The following is a 12589-nucleotide window of genomic DNA, read 5'->3' as shown; positions in this document are numbered from 1 at the left end:
AATTGGGAAAATATTTCTGTTTATTTCAGCATGTTTATACTTTCTGGAAAAGTAAATATACTTTTATGGGCAGTAATCATGGTTTAATTGAATTAAAAAACAATGAAAATATTTGTTGTGTGCATGGGAAATGGAAATTCATTACTAGACAACAATCTTATTACTCCTATGCAACTTATCTCAGAAAGGTATAATTAATTAACAATAAAGTAAAAGGTGTCCTATATTCATTTTCAGTCACCCTGTTGTTTTTTGTGTGTGTTTTTTTTTTAAACAAATAATAATACATGTGTTAAAATATTGAATGCTTATATTGGAATACTAAAACAAAAGTTTTTACGGACTTTAACACATTTATAATCCTAACTGTAATTGAGGAAGCAGTCATTCTAGGTCTTAAATTAATTCAATATGCACTATGGGAAAACTTGTGTAATGATCATGACAGACAACTGTTAGTAGCAGTACCGGTATGTGAAAACGTGTCTGTCATTGTTGATATTGACTTTGATTTCCAAGTGCAGAGATTAAAGGCATCCAACTGTTTGCATTTCCAAAATTTAATAATATATATAATTATCTTATAAGTATTCCAGTAAATTTGGCATTAAATATTTAAAACATTAAATGTGGCTATTAATAAAAACTGAACATCAAAATATCTTCAGTACATGTTACAAATTATTATTTAATATCCTACACAGAAGCAATAAGCTGAACTTACTGTAAGCTATGGAATTTGGAAGTCTCTGGTCCCAGTGTGAGTTGAGTATTAGAAAGTCCAGCAGTCCAAGCTGGTCTGTAAGGCACCCTCGCTGTTAGCCCTTTGCATGCTGGGAAATTTATCTTCTGCTAATATGTCGTCTGCTGAATTTCTGAAATGAACAATTTCTTCAATTTTTTAAAGAATACTATCATTATAGCAAACAGTTTGGATCCTGATGAGACGCCACGTTCTGTGGCGTCTCATCTGGATCAAAACGGTTTGCAAAGGCCTTCAAAATTTGGTTCCAGCACTGAAAGAGTTAGGCCGCATGCCCTGACAATCTTACAGCTCTTGAGATTTTCCATGCCTACAAATTTCAAAGGTATACATTTACTTTATTGAAAGTACATGATTTGAAAACAATTATTAAATAGGATTTTTGTTCTTTTGAACTTAATCATCAATTTCATAGTAACCTCAACAAGAAATATCTTTAAAAAAGATATACGGCGTTGATTGTGGTTGGAGTTGGTGAAAGGTTAAGAGTTTAAAGAATGAAATCAAAGATAGCATATGTCTTTTTCTGTGCAGTTCTTAGCTGCATTTCACGCAGTACGGGATATTTACGCGTAGTTTTCGCGATTTATTTTACACAATTACATACTGCTGATCATATATCTATAGATACACAAAAAGAAGAATGGAAGTATAAATTAAAACATGTTAGTCAACCGGCCACACAGTGAATTATCTGTACATATTTTAAATATTTAATTCGGCGTTCTGTGGACAAACCTAGTTTAGTGGTGTGTCAGGCATTGCTTTTTGATTCGATTATTAACAGTATCGGGAATCATCTAGCTCATGCTCAATACATTGTTCAATATGGTGGGGTAACTATTGTTGAATTAATCAAACATAATATTTATCATGGTTTTGTTGAAAACACATTAAGAATCTTTTATTGAGGTACCATAATTATATCGGCGAATATCTTCATTTAACATCTGGTCTAAATAAAATCCCAGTACACCTAGTTCACGCGATGCCGTCTGTATTATATAACGATCCCTGTACTATCCGCGAAAACTCACCCTGATACCTTGCGGCTTGGAATGCAATGCTTGGGGTGAGGTCTCTATGTCACGGCTTGAACGACGGCTTGTTTAAAACTTTAAACTTTTACATGTTTAATGTTCAATTTCGAAAACAATCAAATATAGTTTGACCAAAACTAATATCAGGATATCGAAAAACGATACTTTTATGCACTAAAATATACTAGTACCCAGCAATATGTTAATAATAAGTAAATATGAGAACATAGCCTTTAAGTAAAAACACTCTAGCGCTGACAATCCTCTGAATATAAAGGGGCAAACACAAACTGTATTGTTGTCGAGAATTAAGTCTGAAACTGATCTATTTTTAAAACTTTATCATTAGAGATACAATTGTTTCATGCTGAATACGCAGTTAACATTGTTGCTAAACGAACTGCAGTATCCCTTTTCATACCCAATACTTCCCAAAAAATGTAAGTCGATGTCATAACATATTAATATTAATGTGAAATCTGTTTGTAGATTGCACGTTTCTTCTGCGAACAGTTTCAGGCCCACCGATGGGAAAATTTATATTCTAATAGATTGGTCGCTTACAAAGGTCAGGCTAAGGTGAAAACGCCGAAAAATACCAAGAATTTTTTTAGCGTAATTGCTCGTTCATCCTTAAGTTATTACTCTTTAAAAAATAAAAAGTGGAAATTAGGCTCACACTCAAGACAATAAATCTAAGAGTAAGTGCGCAATTATTATCGTAAATAAAAAGCCATGGTCATTGTCATTATAATCATCACCACTGTAAATGTTATTTTTGTCACTGATTCATAATTATTTAGTTTGGTTTTATTATTTTATGTGTTAATTGATTTATCATTCCCACTGGTCTGCATGTTTTACTCATTTGTGGGCATGTGTGGGAGACAAAGCATGTAACATTATTTTTCTATATTTCATGAAAGTCCATTCATATTATGTTGTAACCTTGGTTAGTTAAGGGGCCAGGTGGTCAGTCTGGCTAAAAAAACAACATTTGTGGGCATGTCTGGGAGACAAAGCATGTTTCAACATTATTTTTATATATTTCATGAACAGCCACCCTTATTCTGTTGTAACCTTGGTTAGTAAAGGGTCCAGGTGGTCAGTCTGGTTAAGCACACTGTAGCATGTTACTGTTACATGCATGCACTGTTCCAAACTGTGAAATGGTGAATCTACAACCATTGCTACATGGTTATTATTATTTGAGGCATTGCATTATGGAAGTCATTAATGTGTAAAATTCTAGTTTTCTATTAAAACATATTTGGTACTGCAATCTGAGTCAGATATATTAACATCTTATATATTGTCTTTCTCAGAGTCTGTTGAAGTTTTTTCTTTCAGGTTGATTTTTTATGATAGTGTTATTTTAAGTCATCTGAGCTGTGACTTATAACACTACTTTCTCCTAACAGTAAAGAGACTACAACAACCAATCTCTGTGCATGTTTGTTTCTTGTACTGGAGAGTGGTTAAAAACTACAAAATAATCATATAAATCGAAAGAATAATTTGTAAGATAACAATTAAAATATACATATAGTAACATTATATAATTACTGAAAGAAAATAAATAATAATGAAAGAATAAAAACATATTGTATCACTCCTTATCAGTTCTTGCATATATACAATGTACAAAAGAGCGCATGACATTGTTTACTTAGACTGCGTGGAAGTTTATTTGTTGCTTTCTTGTAGTTGACTACTGCATAATTACTTAAGTTTGTTCAAAAGCTCTCTGTGCACAATAGTTGAAAGCTTTTTTTTGTCTGAAATTCAATGCAGGAATGTCCTTACGCGTATGGAGTTCTTGCCATTTGTTTATTTTGATACTAAATATGACTTCTCCTGTATGTATTATATTCTAAACTTCAGGAGTAGGTATATCGGATTGCAGGGCACACTCTTGAACAGTAATTGACCGATGTTTATGTTGCCTTTCGAAGTCTTCTTAGTGTTGTTCTAAAGATGCTTTAACCCTTTGCATGCTGGGAAATTTGTCTTCTGCTAAAATGTCGTCTGCTGAATTTCTAAAATTAGCATTTTCTTCGATTTTTTTTCAAAAAATACTATCAGAATAGCAAACAGTTTGGATCCTGATGAGACGCCATGTTCTGTGGCGTCTCATCTGGATCCAAACTGTTTGCAAAGGCCTTCAAAATTCGGTTCCCGCACTGAAAGTGTTAAGACCTTATTGCCCAAATTTCATGTAAGTGTCTATGCATTTTTTTTATTCAATGATATTAAATTAAAAAATTAAATACTGCTTTATCAAATGCTTTATAGATTGTCCTCAAAATGACTTGTACACGTGAAATGCATGTTGAGATTTCATTATTCAAATTAATCATAAAATCCACAGTCAAGAATCAAAACAACATTAGTCCTAAAATTGTTTTATTTTGTTATATGATGGAATAATTTGTGATAAAATATTATTGCTTATGAAATAATTTTGTAACACAAATCATTGAGATAATAGAAAATGTTAACATACAGTTATTTTAATCAAAATCAAGATAAAACATCATTGTTGGGGCATGAAATTATAATTTATATCTAAAACATAGATATTTGTTATTTCCTAACCTGCTCTTGCAACCCCCCCCCCCCCCCCATCGGTCAGTCTGTCAGTAGACCAGTTAAATTCCGATCAAAAACTTGTGAACCAATCGACCGATTGATTTAATAGTTCACAAGTACATTGGCCTTGAACAGTAGATGACCCCTATTGAAATTGGAGTCACTAGATCAAAGGTCAAGGTCACAATAAGTGTGAAAATCGTTTCTGTCCAAGCCGCAAAACCCTGTACATTTTGTGACCAGAATGTGCCATGTATGTTGCCATGGTGAGTGTATAGTTTATCATATCCTTCAGCATTACATGTACATAAACCCTATCGTATCGATTTCGGCATAAATTCCTTTTTGTGAATATGCAGATACCCAATAATCCCATATGTGCTGAAACTCTCGAATTTCCCACGACTGTCATCTGCTTTATCAGAGTATGATTGCCTCCTTAAGGCCCGAAGTCAGCAGGCAATGGCTAACATGTAGCACTAGTAGTAGTAGTAGTAGTAGCAGTAGTAGTAGTAGTAGTAGCAGTAGTAGTAGTAGCAGTAGTAGTAGTAGTAGTAGCAGCAGTTGTAGCAGCAGCAGTAGTAGCAGCATTAGAAGCAGAAGTAGTAGCAGCAGCAGTAGTAGTAGTAGTAGTAGCAGCAGCAACAATAGCAGCAGTTGAAGCAGCAGAAGTAGCAGCAGTAGCAGCAGCAGCAGTAGTAGCAGCAGAAGTAGTAGAAGTAGTAGTAGCAGCAGCATTTGTAGTAGCAGTAGTTGTAGTAGTAGTAGCAGTAGTGGCAGCAGTAGGAGTAGCAGTAGTAGCAGAAGTTACTAAGCAGCAGTTGTAGTAATAGTAGTAGCAGCAGCAGCAGTAGCAGAAGCAGAAATAGAAGCACTAGCAGCAGCAGTAACTGCAGCAGTAGTAGCAGCAGCAGCAGTTATAGCAGCAGCAGTGGTATAAGCAGCAGCAGTAGAAGCATCAGTAGTAGCAGCAGTAGTAGCAGCAGCAGTAGCAGCAGTAGCAGCAGAAGTAGTAGCAGCAGTAGCAGCAGCAGTAGTAGCAGTGGTAGCAGTACTAGCGCTCATTTGGTCATTTTTAAGGCGACTTGAAGTCACCCTAAGCGGCTTCAAGTCACCCTACAGTGACAAGCATCGGCTTGAAGTCACCCTAGGGTGACATGAATCACCTTCTAGTCACCCCTGGATGACTTCAAGCCATTTCAGGTCAACAATGACCCAATGGGTCAAGAAGGCGATTCATGTCACCCTAGGGTGACCTCAAGCCAATGCTAGTCACTCTAGGGTGACTTGAAGCCACTTCATGTCACCTAAGGGTGATATGAATCAGCTTGAAGTCACCCTAGGGTGACTTCAAGCCAATGCTAGTCACTCTAGGGTGACTTGAAGCCACTTCATGTCACCTAAGGGTGATAAAAAAAAAAAAGTAGGTGACAGGATTCGGCTTGAAGTCACCCTAGGGTGACATGAAGCAGCTTCTAGTCACCCCCAGGTGACTTCAAGTCATTTCGGGTTGACAACAACCCAATGAGCGCAGCGCATTGGGTCATTGTCGACTTGAAATGGCTTGAAGTCACCCTAAGGCAGGGGTGGCGAAATCTAAAAAAACTATACTTGTCCATGGACAACCATTTAGGAAATTTAACTTGTCCGTTGCTGAACTACACTTGTCCGTTAATTTTTATTTAAATATAAACGCATTTATTTTTATACCTACCATTCTAATCAACCCTAAGGTGTACACCTTCACGATAAAATCATGGCGAGTTACTTAGAAAACTGTTGATGGCAACCGGGTGTAATAATCATGGAAATTGTGCATTTCATGCGTAGTATTGTCAAAACATTTTTTCATCGCTTCAAGCGTCTAAACAAAGACTCGTTGAATTAATTACACACAACTGTAAACATTTTGTTTTATTCTCAAATGAGCATAAGTAAATGTGTAATCCGACAAACACTTCGGAATTTTAAAGACATTCATTGCCATATGCAGCGTAACTATCCGGCTATGCTCGAATTTGTATGAAGTAAACCATGAGAAAAAACTGATGCTAGAATTTAGCGAACATTTGGTATAAATGCATTTTAAATTTTAAGACAAACGTTCAATATTTATGCCCCCCTTCGAAGAAGAGGGGGGTATATTGCTTTGCTCATGTCGGTCGATCTGTCGGTCTGTAGGTCGGTCTGTCGGTTTGTCGGTCCGTCCACCAGGTGGTTGTCAGACGATAACTCAAGAACGCTTGGGCCTAGGATCATGAAACTTCATAGGTACATTGATCATGACTCGCAGATGACCCCTATTGATTTTGAGGTCACAAGGTCAAGGTCACGGTGTTCTGAAATAGTAAAATGGTTTTTGAATGATAACTCAAGAACGCATACGCCTAGGATCATGAAACTTCATGGGTACATTGATCATGACTCGCAGATGACCCCTATTGATTTTGAGATCACTAGGTCAAAGGTCAAGGTCACGGTGACCCGAAATAGTAAAATGGTTTCCGGATGATAACTCAAGAATGCATACGCCTAGGATCATGAAACTTCATGGGTAGATTGATCATGACTCGCAGATGACCCCTATTGATTTTGAGGTCACTAGGTAAAAGGTCAAGGTCACGGTGACCCGAAATAGTAAAATGGTTTTTCGGATGATAACTCAAGAACGCATGTGCCTAGGATCATGAAACTTCACAGGTAGATTGATCATGACTCGCAGATGACCCCTAATGATTTTGAGGTCACAAGGTCAAAGATCAAGGTCACGGTGACCCAAAATAGTAAAATGATTTTCGGATGATAACTCAAGAACGCTTTTGCCTAGGATCATGACACTTCATAGGTACATTGATCGTGACTCGCAGATGACCCCTATTGATTTTCAGGTCACTAGGTCAAAGGTCAAGGTCAGTGACAAAAAACGTATTCACACAATGGCTGCCACTACAACCGACAGCCCATATGGGGGGCATGCATGTTTTACAATCAGCCCTTGTTAGATACAGAATTGACGAACAAACGAATCTGTTCACTGTCTAACAGTCGGGCCGAATAATGAAAATGGGGATGCTCCCGGTTTCAAATAGAATAAGGGAGATCACCGCACAGGAGAGTGCCCGAGTTTTAGCTTGATTTGCTTCGCAAATAGCACTGACAATGTAACCGCGTGTCAACATTCCGTTATGTAAAACTTAATTACAATGTATTTTATTGTATTCCTCGACCCGACTGGTTGTCCACGGACAACTTAATTGAAAAAAATCAGTTGCCCAGACAAGCAAATGTAAGACTCTGGCAACTCGGACATTTGATTTCGCCACCCCTGTCGGGTGACTTCAAGCTGCCTCATGTCACCCAAGGGTGACTTCAAGCCGATTCATGTTACCCTTGGGTGACATGAAGCGGCTTCAAGTCACCATAGAGTGACTAGTATCGGCTTGAAGTCACTCAAGGGTGACATGAATCGCCTTCTAGTCACCCTCGGGTGACTACAAGCCATTTCAGATCAACAATGACCCAATGAGCAGTAGTGGCAGTAGTAGCAGTAGCAGCTTTAGGTGTAGGGCATAAGGTGACGCGATTAGAAGCCCTGATAAAGACAATGATGACAGCGATGGGTCATTTGAGGGTTTCAGCGCATATGGGATATGGGTATCTGTATATTCACAAAAAAAGGTCTGCATGCCAATATCTCTATGATAGGGTTAATATACAATTCATGTATTGCCGAATTATATGATAAACTATAAACACAAAATTGCAACATATATGGCACATTTCAGTCACAAAACAGGGCCCTCAATCGGTAAAATTCACTGCTGAAATTCGGCCGCATTCGTCCACCTGAAAAGTACACTTTTTTCCCCTTTTGGTTGGAAAGTTTTTCCCTATATTTTTTTTTTTTTTTTTTTTTAGAAAGAAGAAAGATGTGTGTCATGATTACTATGTCTCAATTCTATTTTAATTTTATCTTGTCAAATATATTTAATTATGAAACAAGTAATGAATAGTGCAATTATGTACAAATGCAATAATTAGAGAGTAAGAAAAAAAAAGGGGGGGAAACGCTGCAAAAATTCCCCCTCATGAGGGCCCTGGGTACCTTCCCCTGATTGCCAGCAAGTGCCCTGCAAAACTTTTAAAACAAATCCCTTTATATCTTGGTTTTGCGGCTTGGTCCCCATTGACTGCTTTATATTTTATTACAGTGTAGTTAAAAAATTATTTAGTATTTAAAAGTTCCAAAAAAATAGTGCGAGAAAATAAACAAACAAGTCGTATTTAATTGCAACAAACAGCAGAAAACACGTTCCTATACATCAGCATTACACTGTTGAAAAATCCACATAATGTCGGTTCTACAACAAAAACAGTAAATAGGTCACTATTGGCATCAAAATGCTCATTATAACTTTCATTTCGTTACAAGTATACATTATGTGATTTATGGTGCCATTGGGAACCGTGGAAACAGTCTGACCAGTTAACACTGCAGTGAACAGGGCACTTTCCTTGAAGGAAGAAAATTTGGCAACAAGAGGTGTGGCTAACTTTCCAATCATCCAATGATCTTTGGTCAGCTTTTGTATCATGCCACTTGTGTAATTTCCATATTTGTGTGGTTGTGCAAGGTTCCAGGATGTCTGGAACACCGAGTTGTTCCTTTTAAATGTCCATTTGTAAATTGGAGTTATACTACTGTTTTGCTAAGTTACTTGTCTGCTTCTCTTGCTCCTGTAAGTTTACTACCTTAATTAAAAATAACTTGAAGAACGCATATTACTCTCAATATCGTGTATTTTAATGATTATGTTCTTCACTTTCTTTATAAGAAGAATGAGGCCAGGGGACCTTTCATACATATTATGACATCAAACAGCATAATCTCATGTTTAATAATCCTATAATACACCATCCTACAGTCTATTTAATTCCCCTTCTATTTCACTACAAAATCCAATAAGCTGTACATGGACATACTCACCTTTATTTGAAATGGGACTTTATGTGACTTGATTCTTGCTCAACCAATAACTGAAGCTCATACCCAAAGTATTAAAGTCTTTTCCGTTTGTTTTTTATTGCTTTTTATATGAGAGGCAGGGAATCACATACCAAAATAATTTAAAGTTCACCAAAAAAATTAAGATTCTTTTTTACTTTCTCTTCTAGTAAAATTATGTATGAAGCAATGATGCTCATACCAAAAGAATTCAAGTTCTTGTAGACTTTCTCTTATTGTATGTTACTATATGTATGAGGCAATAAATTGATTTTGGTTCAAATGACTATATGTTAACATTTTCATCATACCAAAACTATTTTAAGTTCTTTCTGTTTTTCCCTAAATGTTCATTATATGTGAGGAGGAAATGAGGCTCTGTTTAATCTAGTTGAACACTGATTAAGTTTCTATATGTATTTGTCTACAAACATGTGCTCTATAAAACTAACTCAAGTTCTCTCCCCTGCATTCTTAACAAGACTGGAGGAGTATTTCCCCTTACATTGTGAATATTAATATTAAGCTGTACAAAGTTAACATTAATTATACTTTCTTTTTTTTTTTCTTTCTTTAAAGAAAATTTCTAAGATCAACAACTAAAAAATATCAACATGAATTGATTTATATCAAAATTGATAAATAAAGTAACTTTAAACAAAGATATAAAATTATCTTTACAATGTAACAGAAAGTCTCTATCAATTTTCAAATGTTGTCAACGTTAACATGCTCTGATTCTAGCTCTTAAAGTTATCATTCTGGTCACTAGTCCATGTTGTCTATCAAATGTTTTATCGTCCTGAATACAGCAATTGAATTAACCATTTAATTTCTCCATGGCTATTTCACAATTTGATCAGTCATTTTCCCTGATTGTAGGACTTCCAATAATGTGAAACTGGCAGCTCCCTGTTTGGTCATAATGTTGGCCAATTGTAAATGGCCAGGGATCCATTTCAACGATTTGACTTCACCTGTCTTAAGTTCTTCCTGAATTGCGGCAATGTCTATTTTCAATCGTTTATTACGAACAAGTCTTGTGGACTGCCTCCATTACACTTCTATTGTCAATGAATACTTGTATGTCAATATCAGTATCTTCTAACCCGAGTATCTTCTTCAACATATGTCTAAAGTAAATACCCGCTTCTAGTCCTTCTTGAAGTCCTAGTGCCTCTGCGGCGAATAGTGGAACACACTACTATGCATATTTTATTCGCTTTAGATCTTATGGGACAACAGTGTCCAAATTTATCCATCAACCCAAACAATATGTGCTAAGGTGCTCCCACTGCCGTCATTAATGTTCACCTAACAAAGCATCAGAAAAATACTACTACACAGACTTTACCCTTCAACTTTGAATTTGCATTGTTAATTTCCTTATGGTTTTTATTGCCTTAACAAGTCTTTTCAGACCATTTTAAAGTTTGTGCTTAATGCAATCATCTCAAACGCCATGTCTGGCCTAGACCCTGCCTCTACAACCCAATTCAGCTGCCCAAATATTTTTCTCAAAACTGTTTGTTCAGACCATTATTGGGTCTTGGCTGAGTTACAATATGACTTCTACCAGGTTCATGCCACTGTGTGTAATTCCAAGTTTATGTGGCTGTGCAAGGTTCCAGGATGTCTGGAACACTGAGTTGTTCCTTTTTAAATGTACATTTGTATACTGGAGTTAAACTACTTGTTCTGCTAAGTGCTTGTCTGCTTCTCTTGCTCTGTTGGTTTACCTTTAATTAAAAATTACTTGAAGAACGCATATACTCTCAATCCTGTGTATTTTAATGTTTATGTTCTTCACTTCTTTTATAAGAAGTATGAGGCAAGGGGACCTTTAATACTTAGTATGACATCAAACACATAATCTCATGTTTAATACATACTATAATACCACATCCTACAGTATATTTCAATCCATTCTATTCACTACAAAATCAATAAGTTGTATAAGGATACTATAACACACCTTTATTTGAAATAAAATTTATTTGACTTGATTCTTGACCTTGCCTATTTTTTTATAAAGGAGCCGGGGGCAAAGACCTGAAGGAGGACTAGTACCCCTTGCCCCCCCCACTAACAGCCATGACATCAAAGTGCATATCAAAATAATTACCAGCATTATCATATATTTAAACTATATCTGTCCTCTATGCTTCCACCTCTGCTCCCGTCCCTCTTCCAACAATGGGCTGAGACCACTATCACCTATGGACCATTAACATTCTGCTTGGCAAATGCTGGGTTAGCAGAGCCACCCGCAGAAGTTAACCTATCTGACCATCTTTAGACAAAGGAGTGAGACCATTATCCACCTTCCGACCTTAAGCATTTTGCTTTGTGATTCTTCAGAGTTGTCTTCAATAAAATCTTCTGCTGGTGATTGTCGCCCCGGTCACTCCAGCTGCTGACTAAGCACCATCACTCAATGGCCAAGGGGCAAATACATATAGCCCCACCTGCTGCCCCCCAACCTTTGCCAACCCATCCATCTTTAAACTAAGGCATCAAACATTTCTAGATGGCATCTACTTTAGTGCCAGAAAATAAACAAAAAAGTGGTATTCAATAGCAACAACAGCAGAAAATACTTTTTGTAAACCAGCATTTACACTGTTGAAAAATCTCCACTAATATGTGCAGATTTATTTATTCAACACACGCACACAATGTGTTCTATAAGAAATTCGAGTTAATGTGTTGCAATGGCATAACATGCTTATTATAAATTCATTTCATTTGAAGTAAACAATATGTGATTGTGCTAAGTACTTTTCTGTTCTTCTCTTCTGCTGCTAGTTATACTTTAATTAAAAATAACTTGATCAACCCATATACTCTCAAGACAATACTTGCACAATCTCACATTAGCCAGGGAACAAACATCTCTAGCCACCGTAACTCCATTTGTTAAATCAGTTTATTTTACAGGTCATCACTGAGTCTTCACAACTACTTTATGTACTGATCTGCCCCTCTGACCTTCAGGGGAAAAATTTAATTTTGAGCCAAAGTAGGTCAAATTACCCTGGCTGCCCAGGTATCGCCTCCTTTAAGGCTGCTCTAGACATCAACAGTGTCGACCCGAACTTCAGAAGGGTTTTTCCCAGCAGGTTGAGCGCACTAAGTACCACTGTCCTGGGACACTTCAATTATCTTCATAAGGCATCCCCATGAAAT

At 36.6% G+C, this 12589-nt stretch overlaps 1 protein-coding gene across 30 annotated transcripts in view; it reads right to left on the bottom strand.

Moving 5' to 3' along the window:
* The window catches only part of LOC127863608 (uncharacterized), a 45213-nt gene extending 43830 nt beyond the window's left edge, over nt 1–1383 (bottom strand). For all 30 annotated transcript variants that reach the window (XR_008041125.1, XR_008041127.1, XR_008041126.1 and 27 more), the window contains exon 1: nt 725–1383. The gene's annotated coding sequence lies outside the window, so the exon portion shown is untranslated. The remainder of the gene's footprint in view (nt 1–724) is intronic.
* Nucleotides 1384–12589: the final 11206 nt, after the last annotated feature.

Source organism: Dreissena polymorpha, unplaced genomic scaffold (genome assembly GCF_020536995.1).
Source record: "Dreissena polymorpha isolate Duluth1 unplaced genomic scaffold, UMN_Dpol_1.0 chrUn020, whole genome shotgun sequence".
NCBI lineage: Eukaryota > Metazoa > Mollusca > Bivalvia > Myida > Dreissenidae > Dreissena > Dreissena polymorpha.
Note: the sequence above shows the minus strand (reverse complement) of the source record. Positions and strands in the feature narration are given on the sequence as shown.